The sequence below is a fragment of the Eriocheir sinensis genome, unplaced genomic scaffold (assembly GCF_024679095.1).
Source record: "Eriocheir sinensis breed Jianghai 21 unplaced genomic scaffold, ASM2467909v1 Scaffold532, whole genome shotgun sequence".
Lineage (NCBI taxonomy): Eukaryota > Metazoa > Arthropoda > Malacostraca > Decapoda > Varunidae > Eriocheir > Eriocheir sinensis.
The window spans coordinates 43,968-59,413 of NW_026111868.1; the positions used below are offsets into that span (position 1 = coordinate 43,968).

At 44.5% G+C, this 15,446-nt stretch overlaps 1 long non-coding RNA gene across 2 annotated transcripts; it reads right to left on the bottom strand.

The window, feature by feature from the left end:
• Nucleotides 1-7,851: 7,851 nt before the first annotated feature.
• On the bottom strand, nucleotides 7,852-13,161 carry LOC126992970 (uncharacterized). Of its 2 annotated transcripts, XR_007747204.1 has the most exons (5): nucleotides 12,876-13,161; nucleotides 12,493-12,667; nucleotides 10,195-10,990; nucleotides 8,761-8,880; nucleotides 7,852-8,365 (listed from the first exon to the last, which is right to left on the bottom strand). It is a non-coding gene; the product is annotated as an uncharacterized LOC126992970 (long non-coding RNA). The 2 variants fall into 2 exon arrangements; XR_007747203.1 differs by having other exon boundaries at nucleotides 12,493-13,161.
• Between the last annotated feature and the right edge of the window lie 2,285 nt (nucleotides 13,162-15,446).

Consider the following 15,446-nt stretch of genomic DNA (forward strand, 5'->3'; position numbering starts at 1 on the left):
CTTCCTTTTCTCCTCTCACTATCTTCACTTTATTTCACCATTGCATATTCACTTTCTAATTTATATGCATTTTCTTTTACTTTGCATATTTCCGCTTTCTTTTCTTTTACTTATTCTCGAGACATAGGCCACGATTTTCTTTTACTTTACATAATTAATCTTCCTTTTCTCGTAATAATAATAATTCCTCCTTTCTAAACTAACCAGCATTATTATCAACGTCAATTTCAACACTTTTATTAATTTTCTCTCTTTTTTACCGAACAAATTCATCTTCACGTTTCTCGTAATAATAATGATTCCTGCTTTCTAAATTAACAAGCAATTATGAACGTCATTTTCAACACTCAATCATTTTCTCTCTCTTTGTTGCCTTATATAGATAGTTCATCTTTTCTCGTAATAATAATAATTCCTCCTTTCTAAATTAACAAGCAATTATAATTACCAACGTCATTTTTAACACTCAATCATCTTCTCACTATTTCCAGCACGAACACTTCTCTACAACGACTTATTATCACACGCTTTTTCTATTAATAATAATAATAATAATAATAATAATAATAATAATAATAGCTGTAAGGTCACTGGCACCTTATCTTCCTTTTCCTGGCACTTGGCACTCGGGGAAACACGTGATTTGCACTAAAATTATTTAAATAAATGATCGTGGACACTTAACTTTTCTCGTATTAATCCCTTTATCTAAGCTTTTCCAGGCGTTAGGAATGGCACCATAAGATCACTGGCACCTTATCTTCCCTTTCCTGGGACTTGGCACTCTAGGAAACACATAATTCGCGGTAAATCGAAAAAAAAATGTTCGTGGCACTGGAGAAAAACATGGGGGGACTTCCCTCTCTCCTTCACTTTTCTCTTACAAAAAAAATAGTTTACCCTTATCTAAGCTTTCCAGGCGTTACGAATGGCACTATGAGATCACTGGCACCTTATCTTTCTTTCCCTGGCACTGAAACACTCCGAGAACACGTAATTCCCTCTAAAATTTGAAATATTTCCCCCTTTCACTTTTTTTTTCATATTTATCACATTATCTAATCTTTCCAGGCACTAGGATTGACACTGTAAGATCACTGGCACGTTATCTTCCCTTTCCTGGCACTGAAGAACTCCGAGAACACATAATTCCCTCTAAAATTTTAAAATATATCATTGCAACTCCTTCCCGCCATTTTTCCCCTTCTCTCATTTTGTCATATTTATCACATTATCTGAGCTTTCCAGTCACTAAGATTGGCACTGTAATATCACTGGCACTTTATCTTCTCTTTCTGGCACTGTGGCACTCTGGGAACACGTAACAGGCCCGAAAACACGAAAAGAACCGTCGGGACATGGGTGAATTCTCCCCCTTCATTCGCCATGTTCCCTCCCTCCCCTCACTTTATCTTCATTTTTTACGTTATTTAAGGCTTCCCAAGGTCTATATATGGCACCCTCGTAATCTCTGGCCCTTTTTATCCTTCCTGTGGCACTGTGGTTTGCTGGCACCGTGTACTTAGCGCAAAATAAGTAAAAATTACTAAGTTTTGCGCGCCGGCACACAATCACGGACCAAGTCAGCTGATTCGCGCGGGAGACTGACTCATAGTTCACCTCTTCTTCTTCTTTTTCTTCTTCTTCTGCGCTGTTCTCAATTTTCTTTTTATCTTCTCCTTAGTCTTCATCTACTTGTATTTCTCCTTGTTTTCCGTGTTCCTTTCTCCTTTTTTTCTTTTTTTCTGTTTTCAGAGAGAGAGAGATTTAAAGGTCTCAGAAATCTGTTAGAGAGACAGACAGACAGATACATCTCCCACAGAAAGTCAAAATATATTAGTGCCCCCATGTTTAGAAAAAGAGACGCGTTTAACCTCTTTTTTTTGGGGGGGACCATTAGAAATGATTGATGTAAGAGAAGGAAGCGTCTAAAAATACCGACCTATGAACGATCCTTTACCTGCAAACATTAGGGCGCTACTTGGCATTTATATACCTGCATCTCATGTTGTAAAATTAAAGGCCTTGGAAACATCACTTCTTACTACGGCGCCGCAAGGGTGTCTGTCTGTCTGTCATGTTTCTTTTTATTCCTGAGTCCTGTCCTCTTCAAGGCACACAGAAAGGGGATGTGTATAGTCTTCAACGAATTACATCCTCTCTAGCTAACAAATTAATTAACCTACGATACAAATATATTCAGCTGTAGTGGTGTGTGTGTGTGTGTGTGTGTGTGTGTGTGTGTGTGTGTGTTTAATTTCTTTTATTGCTAATATAATTTTTCAGGCACAAATTTGATGTATATGAATGTGTATGTATGTATGTATGTATGTATGTGTGTGTGTGTGTGTGTGTGTTAGTTTCCCCGGTAAAAGTATTCATAATAAAACTCTATGCAAACCTTATAGAATAAAGTTGCAAACCACTATTTTTCTACATCTCTTGAGCATAGCAATAAAAAGTAGACATAGTTTTTAATAATATTTTTTACTGTCAACTGTAGATCAATTTATACTTACCTTCAATAAAACTATCACCCTAGGAGTATGTATGGCTGTATAGGGTACGTATATAGTTATATTCTGTATATGTATGGAAAAGAATATGGATATCTATTTATATACAGTAGATAGCGATTCTTACTTTGAATAAACTCATTTCGATAACCACACACTAATTCTGTCACCTTGAGTGTGTTTATGTGTGTATATGGTATGTGAATGTATGTATGTATGCATGCATGGAAAAGAATATGATACCTGTTATTAAACATTATAGATAGCGATTCTTACTTTGAATGAACTCATTTCAATAACCAAACATTAATTCTGTCACCCTGAGAGTATGTATGTGTGTATATGGCATGTGTATGTATGTATGGAAAAGAATATGAATACCTATTTTTATACAGTAGATAGCGATTTTTACTTTGAATAAACTCATTTCGATAACCACACACTAATTCAGCTTTAAATAACTATATAGACCTTTAAAGCTTGGATTACGGCACAGCTTAAAATAACTATATAGACCATAACGGCATAGCTGAAAATAATTATAGCTGGGGTTGTAGGAGGGTTATATGGTGTTGGGGAATGGTTATGTGGTGTTGGGGAGGGCTATGTGGGGTTAGTAAGGGGTTATGTGGATTTAAGGAAGGTCTATTTTGTGTCAATGAAGGGTTTTACGTGGCTTTGGGGTGGATATGTGACGTTCGGGGTGTTGTATGGGGTTGTAAGAGGGTTATGTGGTGTTGGGGAATGGTTATGTCGTGTTGGGGAAGGCTATGAGGGGTTAGTAAGGAGTTATGTGGATTTAAGGAAGGTCTATTTTGTGTCAATGAAGGGTTTTACGTGGCTTTGGGGTGGATATGTGACGTTCGGGGTGTTGTATGGGGTTGTAGGAGGGTTATGTGGTGTTGGGGAATGGTTATGTGGTGTTGGGGAAGGCTATGAGGGGTTAGTAAGGAGTTATGTGGATTTAAGGAAGGTCTATTTTGTGTCAATGAAGGGTTTTACGTGGCTTTGGGGTGGATATGTGACGTTCGGGGTGTTGTATGGGGTTGTAGGAGGGTTATGTGGTGTTGGGGAATGGTTATGTGGTGTTGGGGAGGGGTATATGGTGTTGGGGAGGGCTATATGGAGTTGGGGAGGGCTACATGGAGTTGGGAGGGTACTACATGGCGTTCTGGGGAAGAATAATTATGTGAATCTGTGGAAGGGCTTTAGCGGGCGGTATGTGGCAACAATCATGATTCTCACGTATCTGTTCATTATAGGCATCGTGTTCACTAAGATACAATGATAAACACATGTGGGTATGTGTTTTACGGGGTTATGTTGGGGTTGGGGCTTGTCACGTGGGTTCAGGGGTTAGATATGAGGCGTTTAATGGATAAGTTCACTAGCGATCGACGGCAACTTACTGGAAAAAGTCTGTCAATCTTCGGAAATAAAAAAAGAAACAAAAAAAAGGAGCCCCGGTCAGTGCTGCCCCCTGTGAGCAAACACGCCTGGTATGCCATTCATTCAGCAGGGGACGAGGTGAGAATTTAAAGACCAAGTCGTGTTTTTTCGCCGTGCATTCAGGCTAATTTCGGGCTATTTCTGGGCGTTCGGGGCGTGGTACATTGCTTTTCCTGTAGCCACAAGGAACGTACAGGTATAGGACGGTACGTGGAGGTGTTCCCAAAGCCACAGACAGTAAATAAAGCGATAATTCAACGTCTATATTGCCTACTCTCAACCGCCAAGAAGTCCCTCCCAAGGTACCCCCTGAACTCCCGTGTGTTTGGGCGTGTGGGCGTGATACATTAGATTTCTAGCACTAATGAGGAAACTGTAGGCATAATATTGTCCGTGGAGGTCTTTCCATAGCCATAGACAGCTCTTAAAGGGTAACTCTGCGTATATTCAGCCTCCCTTCCCGCCAGAAACCCCGCCCAGCGCACCACCTGAACTACCGTGTGTTTGGGCTGTGTGTGGGCGTTTTGGGCGTGATACATTAGTTTTCCATCACTGTTAAGGAAGCTGCAGGTATAATATTGTACGTGGAGGTCTTCCCATCGCCATAGACAGCTCATAAAAGGATAAATCAGCGTAAATACAGCCTCCCCTCCCCGCCGCATGCCCCGCCCACCGTCTCCCCGCAGCCAGTCCAATACACTTCCAGTCAGGCCTTCCCAGTACATTTTATCACCCGGCTTCTGGCTATACACAATCACACTCACGTCAGTTACCGTACCCAAGCAAACACTGTGCATGAAGCCTAACTGTTGGTGTAGGTTATACGAGCGGAAAGGATTGATCTGAGCTCCTCAACGTCATTTTATTGTGTCTGAAGGAGTTGTCGTATAGCTGGCATCACCTTCCCTGGCCCGCTAGATTCATCCATGTAGCTATCCAGTCTACTCATAAATCAAGCTTTCGTCCCTGCACTAACTATGTGATTGCTGAGTCTTTTCCATTCCCCCACCACCCTATTACTAAACCAATGCTTGCCTATATCTCTCCTAAATCTATACTTTTCTAATTTAAATCCATTACTGCGAGTTCTATCCTGCTGGCTAATTCTCAGTACTTTACTTATATCGCCTTTGTTGTAACCCTTGACCCATTTGAATACTTCTATCAGATCTCCCCGCACTCTTCGTCTCTAGTGAATGTAAGTTTAGATGTTTCAGCCTATTTTGATATGGGAGGTTCCTCAGCCCCTGAATCATCTTGGTCATCCTCCTCTGAACTGATTGTAGCAAGTTGATGTCCATTCTGTAGTGTGGGCACCAAAACTGGACAGCATAATCTAAGTGTGGCCTAACTAACGCTAAATAGAGTCTGAGGATGACCTCTGCACTCCTGTTGGTTACCGTCCTGTTAATAAAGCCTAATACCCTGACATAAGGCAAGAATTATGAGACAGAAATGAATTGTGAGGTAAAGACAGAACACACAGAGATAAGAGACAGAACTAGACATAAGGCAACAATTATCAGATACAGAGAAATGATGAACTGGAGGTAAAGACAGAACACACAGAGATAAGAGACAGAATTAGACATAAGGCAACAATTATCAGATACAGAGAAATGATGAACTGGAGGTAAAGACAGAACACACAGAGATAAGAGACAGAACTAGACATAAGGCAACAATTATCAGATACAGAGAAATGATGAACTGGAGGTAAAGACAGAACACACAGAGATAAGAGAGACAATTATTATAAAGAGGAGTGGGAGAAAGAATTTATATTAGAGTTGGCTGATGATTAGAAATGGATCTTGGTATGTACGGAAAATTGTGTACAAGTGTGTGAGTGCCACTATGAGGAACAGCTGGCTGGGATGATTTAGAGAGAGCGATCGAGGATTAATTAAAAAGATGAGAGGCCAATCAAGATATATATATGAGGAAGAATGAATTAACTGTGAGGTAAAGACAGAACATTTGAAACATTTCTTAATAGCTCATTAGGTACAGTTACATATGTTGTTGCATGTATTGTTAGAGGCCAGCCTTTATATAACACACAGAGATAAGAGAGAGACAGAACTAGACAAAGCTATCTCAACCGGTAGGCGCTGTATCGCAATTTCGAGACCAGAAATGGCTTTGCCGTGACGTACTCTCCCAGGAAAGTCCCCATTTGCAAGGAAATAGCCCCAATAACAAAGATAGGTTTCCAGATTTTGATCGAAAACCCACACATACGTTACGCCTCCTGCTGTATGGAGACCTTGAGCAGGGATTTTATGTACCGCCCAAAAAAGTTATAAATCGGGTTCTAATGAGTGTTCTCTAAGGGCGGTATTGCAAGACACTTTTGCTTCTCACATTACCTATTCATAAAAGTCAAAGAGGGGGTCATTTGGGTTCTAATGAGTGTTTCTACAGGTTCATGGTACAGAGGAAGGGTCACACTACCACCAGGGTCATAGAACTACTCCTGGAAATGCCCTCAACTCCTATGAAAGCCTTGTCAAATAGGTGTTTCTTCAGGTTCATGGTACAGAGGAGGGGTCACACTACCACCAGGGTCATAGAACTACTCCTGTAAATGCCCTCAACTCCTATGAAAGCCTTGTCAAATAGGTGTTTCTTCAGGTTCATGGTACAGAGGAGGGGTCACACTACCACCAGGGTCATAGAACTACTCCTGGAAATGCCCTCAACTCCTATGAAAGCCTTGTCAAATAGGAGTTTCTTCAGGTTCATGGTACAGAGGAGGGGTCACACTACCACCAGGGTCATAGAACTACCCCTGGAAATATCCACAACTCCAACGAAAGCCTTATCTTAAGAGATATTCTAAGTGTATACATTCATAAGTATATACATACACCATCTTGCATTGGCTCATGCTGCCCTCCCGGAACTCATCTTTAATCCTAGAATCTAGAGTCCGGGTTGATAGGTGGTCTTCTGGACAGCATGTGGGTAGTTTTAAGCCACTCGGCGGAGGCTGAAAAAACCCGGCTTGGTGGTGGCTTGTCAACCTGGTGGAGAGAGAGACGGAGGTTAGGGTAGCTTAGGGTAGGGTAAGGTAGGTTAGGTAAGGAGAGGCTAAATTTGGCAGGGAGGGAGAGATATGGCAGGGACACAGGCAGGGAGAGAGTGATTTGGCAGGGACAGAGGCAGGGAGAGGGAAATATTTGGCAGAGACATGTAAAGAGAGCAGGGGAGGATGCAGTGCTGGGAGTTTTAGTAGAGGACCTGGAAACAGTGCTCAGAAGGGAAAGACTCCGATGATTTGGACATGTAAAGAGAGCAGGGGAGGACACAGTGCTGGAAGTTTTAGTAGAGGACCTGGAAACAGTGCTCAGAAGGGAAAGACTCCGATAGTTTGGACATGTAAAGAGAGCAGGGGAGGACACAGTGCTGGGAGTTTTAGTAGAGGACCTGGAAACAGTGCTCAGAAGGGAAAGACTCCGATGATTTGGACATGTAAAGAGAGCAGGGGAGGACACAGTGCTGGAAGTTTTAGTAGAGGACCTGGAAACAGTGCTCAGAAGGGAAAGACTCCGATAGTTTGGACATGTAAAGAGAGCAGGGGAGGATACAGTGCTGGGAGTGTTGGAGAGATTGGAGGTAGAAGGAAGGAGACCAGTTGGTAGACCTAGAAAAACGTGGAGAAGGTGTGTACAGGAAGACTTGGAAGTGATGGGATTGGATGAGCATTGGGCAGAAGACAGAGCAGAATGGAGGTAGAAGGATGGAGACCAGTTGGTAGACCTAGGAAAACGTGGAGAAGGTGTGTACAGGAAGACTTGGAAGTGATGGGATTGGATGAGCATTGGGCAGAAAACAGAGTAGAATGGAGGTAGAAGGATGGAGACCAGTTGGTAGACCTAGGAAAACGTGGAGAAGGTGTGTACAGGAAGATTTGGGATTGATAGGACTGTATAAGCATTGGGCGGAAGACAGTAGAATGGAGGAGAGCCATAAAGCGTCCAACCGCTCAGGAAGATTGAATTAAATGGACCTTAACCTAAATAATGATAATAATGACATTGTACTTACCAGGGATTGAGTGGTCATAGTAACAGTAGTAGTAGTAGTATCACTCATCAGCTGTCATGGAAGTACTATATAAGGGACTCAATAGTACACATAGTAGCAGTATAGAGGATTTAATAGTACACATATCAGTATAGAGGATAGTAATAGTAATAGTAGTAGTAGTAGTCTCAGCGATCTCGTTGAGTCCGTCGTCAATGTAGATGCCGTTCCCCATCTCCACCATCTTAGTAAGATTGTCATAGCCGAGGTCAACAACATTGGCCGAGCGCACGTCACGGAAATCCTTGTCGGTGGTGAGCTTGACCCGGCCGCCAACCTTCCGCCAGCTCGATCTCTGCCGACGCTCCCTGGGAAAGGAGCAGCATCAGAGTCTCAACGGTGTAGAGGCAATTATGTGGCTTCCTAAGAATAGCTTCCAAGGGCTTGTGGTCTGTCTCTACAACAATGTTATGTTTGCCGTACTGCTGGGAATGGAATCTCTCAACCCCAAACACTATAGCAAGAAACTTTTTCTCTATCTGGGCAGAGTTTTTTTCAGATTTTGTCAATGACCTCGCTGCATAATAATAATAATAATAATAATAATAAATTTGATTTCGCACATCGGCATATGTAAAGAACAGGACAAGTAAAGGAACGAGAACAAAATCGAGGTAGCTACAGGGTGACCTTTTTGCATTATACAGGCCCATAGTGCAAGGCTTGAAGCATCTACACAAAGTAAGACAGGTACAGCACTTACATCATAATGACCGGGCACCATGACCACAAGGATGTCTTGCAGCTCCTGGAAGCCTTCATGCTGTGTCTCCTCCCAACAACAGTCATGCAGTGTTTTTCTCCAGCAGAACACACAGCAGGTCTGTGAGTGTGGAAAGATTTTGTATGAATTATTTACCCACATAATTGATCATGCCCAAAAACCTCTGACACAGTTTTGTTTTGTGGGACAGGAATAAACTCATCAACAGCTTCCACTTTTTGCTGATCAGTATGGATGACACTTTCAGTCAAAACATGACCAATATATTCAATTTGCTTGGTTTTCAGCTAGATCAGATTTGTCTCTCAGCATCTCTTTAGGACATCTTTAACCCAGTAGCTGCGGGGATCATGTTTCTTAAAGGCTCCTCCCCCTAAACGAGAAAAATGAGAAAAAAAATCATCACTCATGCAAACCATTTCATAATATATATCAACGCATGTGTAATCAGTTTATGCATCATCTATTTTGGGGGGTTTATATCGTGGCAAAAATCTGGCCCATCGCTGCTACACGGTAAAGCCACAATTTTGGCCCGTCACTGCTACCGGGTTAATCTATGGTCATGTTCATCTTCTGTGCGCCGCCCATGCACCAAAATGTCATCCATCATGATCTCTACACCTTCACCAAAAGCCTCATGCATCCTTCTCTGGTATATTCCAGAGCTAGCCGCTTACTCCAAATGTAAGTCTAAGGTAGGCCTATATCTTCCAAAACAGGTATTAAAGGTCACCTATTTAGAAGTCACATCAAATTTAAGTTGCCCAAAACCTTTAACCTGGTAGCAGCGATGGGCCAAATTTGTGGCTTTACCGTGTAGCAGCGACGGGCCAAATTTGTGGCTTTACCGTGTAGCAGCGACGGGCCAAATTTGTGGCTTTACCGTGTAGCAGCGACGGGCCAAATTTGTGGCTTTTTTTTATCTTTGTCAATTACAAGCATACTATTGAGCCAGTCTGTGGGTGTATTTTCTTCAACAATGATACCTAATCTTTCCATATGGTCTATTCCTTCTTAAGTTTACCTCTCAGAGCAACAGGTATTTCTCTAGGAGGGTGAGCCACAGGGACAACACTTGGATCAAACTGTAATTCAACTGTTGGAAAGTTGGAAAGTTTTGTTTAGTGGGTGCAACATCTGTGATCAAATGCCAGAGAGAGACAGAAGGGGAAGGAATTATAGGAGAAGGGAACAGACCCCAGGAGACAGGACACAACCCCCGATTAATACCTGGTACCCATTCACTGCTGGGTGGACAGGGGCAGAGGGTATCGGAAAAGCCGCCCAAATTTTTCCACTCTGCCCGGGAATTGAACCCGGGCTCTCTCAGTTGTGAGCCAAGTAATTTACCTGTACCATCCAGCAGGCATCCCAGTCCCTCAAATACATCAAAGAATTCCTCCAACATACCATTTGAACCATGAATTGTAGGCAATGTCCAGCGCGCACCTGTGGTCGACGCATGTGTAGGCATTGGCACCCTTCAGCTGCATGGGCGAAACCTTAGACATCTGTGGGAGAGAGAGAAAGAGAGAGATTGATAAATAATATAGAGGGAGAGGAAGATAACAGTAAGATACAGGGATTTTAACACGATAATGAGGTTAACCCGGTAGCAGTGATGGGCCAAATTTGTGGCTTTACCATGTAGCAGCGACAGGCCAAATTTGTGCCATGATATAAACCCCCAAAAATAGATGATACATAATCTAATCGCAAATGCTTTGAGATATATGAAATGGTTTGTGTGAGAGGTGATTTTTTTTCTCATTTTTCTCGCTTGGAGGGACCATTAAGAAACATGATCCCCGCTGCTACTGGGTTAATATCTGCATTTTTATGAGCGTTTTTTTCAAGTTCATTGCACAGAGGAAGGGTCAGACTACCACCAGGGTCATTAAACTACCCCTGGAAATGCCCCAAACACCTATGAAAGCCTTGTCAAGTATTTTTTTCTACAACAAAGGAGACAGCTCAAGGGCACACACAAAAAAGGAAACTATATTGTCAATTATTGTCTATAGTGTCAATTCCTGTGCAGATGACAAAAACCTGGATCTTCAAGTCCCTCCCTGTCTTAGCCTGTGGGGGGAGTCTCAACGCCCTGCCCCTGCTATGGGTGGTGTGGGGGTGTGTGTGGGGGTCTGGTGCAGGGCCCACAGCTCCACCGTCAGGCTCAGGGGGGAGTCTCCAGGTCCAACAGGTGCTGGGGGAGGGGGGGGAAGGCACCATATCAGAACACTCCTTACCCTGAGAGCATGTAAAGATATTTAACATCGCAACATTCAGTAGTTATGTACCATTAAAACCTCTTGTAAACCCAGCCATTAAAACCTCTTGTAAACCCAGCCATTAAAACCTCTTGTAAACCCAGCCATTAAAACCTCTTGTAAACCCAGCCATTAAAACCTCTTGTAAACCCAGCCATTAAAACCTCTTGTAAACCCAGCCATTAAAACCTCTCTTGAACCCAGCTATTAAAACATCTTGTAAACCCAGCCATTAAAACCTCTTGTAAACCCAGCCATTAAAACCTCTCTTGAACCCAGCCATTAAAACATCTTGTAAACCCAGCCATTAAAACCTCTTGTAAACCCAGCTATTAAAACCTCTTGTAAACTCAGCTATTAAAACCTCTTGTAAACCCAGCTATTAAAACCTCTTGTGAACCCAGCTATTAAAACCTCTTGTGAACCCAGCTATTAAAACCTCTCTTGAACCCAGCTATTAAAACCTCTTGTAAACCCAACCATTAAAACCTCTTGTGAACCCAGCTATTAAAACCTCTTGTAAACCCAGCCATTAAAACCTCTTGAACCCAGCTATTAAAACCTCTTGTAAACCCAGCTATTAAAACCTCTCTTGAACCCAGCTATTAAAACCTCTTGTAAACCCAGCTATTAAAACCTCTTGTAAACCCAGCTATTAAAACCTCTTGAACCCAGCTATTAAAACCTCTTGTAAACCCAGCTATTAAAACCTCTTGTAAACCCAGCTATTAAAACCTCTTGTAAACCCAGCTATTAAAACCTCTTGTAAACCCAGCTATTAAAACCTCTCTTGAACCCAGCTATTAAAACCTCTTGTAAACCCAGCCATTAAAACCTCTTGAACCCAGCTATTAAAACATCTTGTAAACCCAGCTATTAAAACCTCTCGTGAACCCAGCTATTAAAACCTCTCTTGAACCCAGCTATTAAAACCTCTTGTAAACCCAGCCATTAAAACCTCTCTTGAACCCAGCCATTAAAACCTCTATTGAACCCAGCTATTAAAACCTCTTGTAAACCCAGCCATTAAAACTTCTTGTAAACCCAGCTATTAAAACCTCTTGTAAACCCAGCAATTAAAACCTCTTGTAAACCCAGCAATTAAAACTTCTTGTAAACCCAGCTATTAAAACCTCTTTTAAACCCAGCTATTAAAACCTCTTGTAAACCCAGCCATTAAAACCTCTTGTAAACCCAGCCATTAAAACCTCTTGTAAACCCAGCCATTAAAACCTCTTGTAAACCCAGCCATTAAAACCTCTTGTAAACCCAGCCATTAAAACCTCTCTTGAACCCAGCTATTAAAACCTCTTGTAAACCCAGCCATTACAACCTCTCTTGAACCCAGCTATTAAAACCTCTTGTAAACCCAGCTATTAAAATATCTGGTAAACCCAGCAATTAAAACTTCTTGTAAGCCCAGCCATTAAAACCTTACCTTATCGCTTGTGTGAGTCCTCCCCTGCATAGGAACAGCTGCGTCATCCAGGGGTAGACCAGGGAATCAACCACTCATATCCACGGTAGACCAGGCAATCGACCACTCCTCCAGGGGCCGGTAGACCAGGAATTCAACCACTCAGCGGATGACCAGTGTTGTGTAGCTCTCCAGCCTGAAATCGAGGGAGTTCGTAACCTAACCGATCATGGATATTAATCAGTGTTTCTACTCAAAGACAAACTGTGTGCGATGAACATTCAGCGACTCGGAAATGGAAATAATCACTGGATATTTACGACACAATAACAAAAATATCTGAGATCACACCTGAACCATCGGATACCTGTGACATTATCCATGAAGGCAATTAGGGCACTCACTCACGAGGACGTCTCAGAATAAGTGCGCCAAGTTTTATTATCGAGGCTAACATGGCTGTGGTCCGGGGCGTGGAACCTCCTCAACGGTGACGAGGTGTTCTGTGGTTGAAGCTCGGCCCTGGAGGTTTCTTGTAGACCCGGGTGGATGTGGTAATGCCCGGGTGGAGCAGCAACGGCCGTAGAGGGTTGGGATGTACACTGTAGTCTTATGTATACTGTAGAGTCTTCCATGGCAAACGTTGCCTGTTCTTTACTAACTAGAGAGAGAGAGAGAGAGAGAGAGATTGAGAGATAGAGAGACAGACAGAGACAGAGATAGAGAGACAGACAGAGACAGAGAGAGAGACAGAGACAGAGCAACACACACACACACAGACGTACGCACAGTGCAGTGAGGGAGAATTAAGCAACACACACACACACAGACGTACACAGTGCTGGGAGGGAGGAAGGACAGGCAGCATGGCGGTACATTGTTTATTACGGAACGAAATTCGCGTTACAGCTGCAAGGTGCTCTCAACCACAATGCCTTACAAAACCAGCAGTAGTTACCTCCTCCTGCTGCAGCGACCTCCCCAAGACGGAGGGCCCCCAGACCCCGCCCAGCGAGGATGCGCCTCCCCGGCCACCTGGTCAAAGCCTGGTCAACCAGTCAGCCAGAGAGGTGCGCCCCCGCCGACAGGGCCCAGAAGCCTTCCGCATCGGGCGGGTCACCACAGCCGCCTCTTCTTGCTGCTCAGGAACACAACAGGCTAAAAGGCAACAGTTACACACACGGACATATAAAAAAAAGAAATCCTAACCGACATCTCAGAGGGAGACGCCCAAAGGCGGCAGACTCAAACGCAGAACGGAAAACACCCGTTCTGTGAAAGAGCCAACCGTTGTACCCCTAACACCCTAGGCCCCACCAGCCTCCTCCTGTGAGGAAAACTGGTCCTCAGTTTGGGCAGCTCGTAAGGAGCTACCCTGACGGCAAAGCTGTAACACAGACTGGCCCGCGTACAACTCCGCCGCCTAAACTAACACCTTGCCAGACCTCCCTACGGGAGAATCTGACATCTATCTGCGCGTCTTTCAAGCGTTGCTCCGACTCCCTACCCGCCCGACCACCCGTCCGCCCGCCCGTTCCCACGTACGCCCGCCCGTCCGCCCATCCGCCCCCCGCCCGCAAGCGTGCGAGCAGAGGTACGACGAGCGTCAGTGCGGCGGAACGTAGCGTACGGGTTCCGTGCGTTCGTACGTGTGGCCGTACGGTTCAGCGTAGACGCTGCTGCCTGCCTACCTGACCGAGGGTGGGGTGCCCGCCCGACAACCTGACCGCAAGGTGGCCTGCCTACCTATCTGATGGCCTGACTTACAGCCTGACCACCAGACAGCTTGCCTGTCACCTGCTAGCCTGACTGCCAGGTGGCACACCCGCCCGTCGGCCTGATGGACAGACGGCCACGCCCATGCCTTCCTGACACAGTGATTAGCTAAGTCCCCCGCCAACACCCCACACAAAAAAAAAGACACTCACACAAAAAAAAAACTCACACACCCTACATAACCTGCACCGTAGTGCTACCCCAAACCTCAGCAGCTCCCGCGTTGCACACCGCCACCGCCGTTGGTCGCCCGGCAGCATCCACCCAGCAGGGACAACAGCTAAAGAGCTAGGGAGGAAGGGGGTTATGGGGAAAAAAACATGCATAGAAATGAAATCCTAGCAGTCACACAGCAACACACAGCAAAAGGTCAAACACACGGCAGGCCTGCCATCACACACACAAACACACACAGCACACACTAAACCAAATACCGTGGATATACCGTAGTGACGTGATGTGATGTCCTCGCTGCACGCGCCTCCGGACTGCCACACACACACACACGCTAGCTATTGGGTATAAACACACGGGAAAAAGGCATAGAAAAAAAAGACATCCTAAATAAAATAACACACACAAGCACTTAGCGGGGGTTTGGGGAGGCAGACGGAGGAGGGCCAGTTAGCATGGGAAAGGGGAATCGCCCTGCACCAGGAGATGGATATAGTCTTGGCACCCCCCCCCCTGGCGTGAAGGTTACCCAACACACCAGGCGGTAAGGCTCGACACAACCCAAATCCCAGGAGGCTCATCCCCCAACCCACTTCCAGCCCACCAACCATTCTACCCCACCCTCCCGTACCCACTAAGTACCCACAGACATACACCAAAAAAAAGACTCCACTCCCATCAGACTCCTTGGAAGAAGGCAGCCTGATCCACCTAATAAAAAAGCCAGGCTCAACCTTACGGAAGAGTCTGGCAAAACGTCGGCGGAGACAACGCGAAAGGCAACGCCTGGCCAAGCAGAGCCCGACCGCTCTGACCCCCGGAAGAGAGGCCAGAGTAGCTAGAGTCGGCTTCCTCCTACGGAGAAAACCGACAAAAAAACTTCAGACATCTCGGAGGGAGACCGTCTGAAGGTGGAAGACTCAAACGCAGAACGGAATCACACCCGTTCTGTGAAAGAGCCAACCGTTGTTACACCTAACACCCTAACACCCTACACCAGCTAAACAAACACCCTACACCCTGAC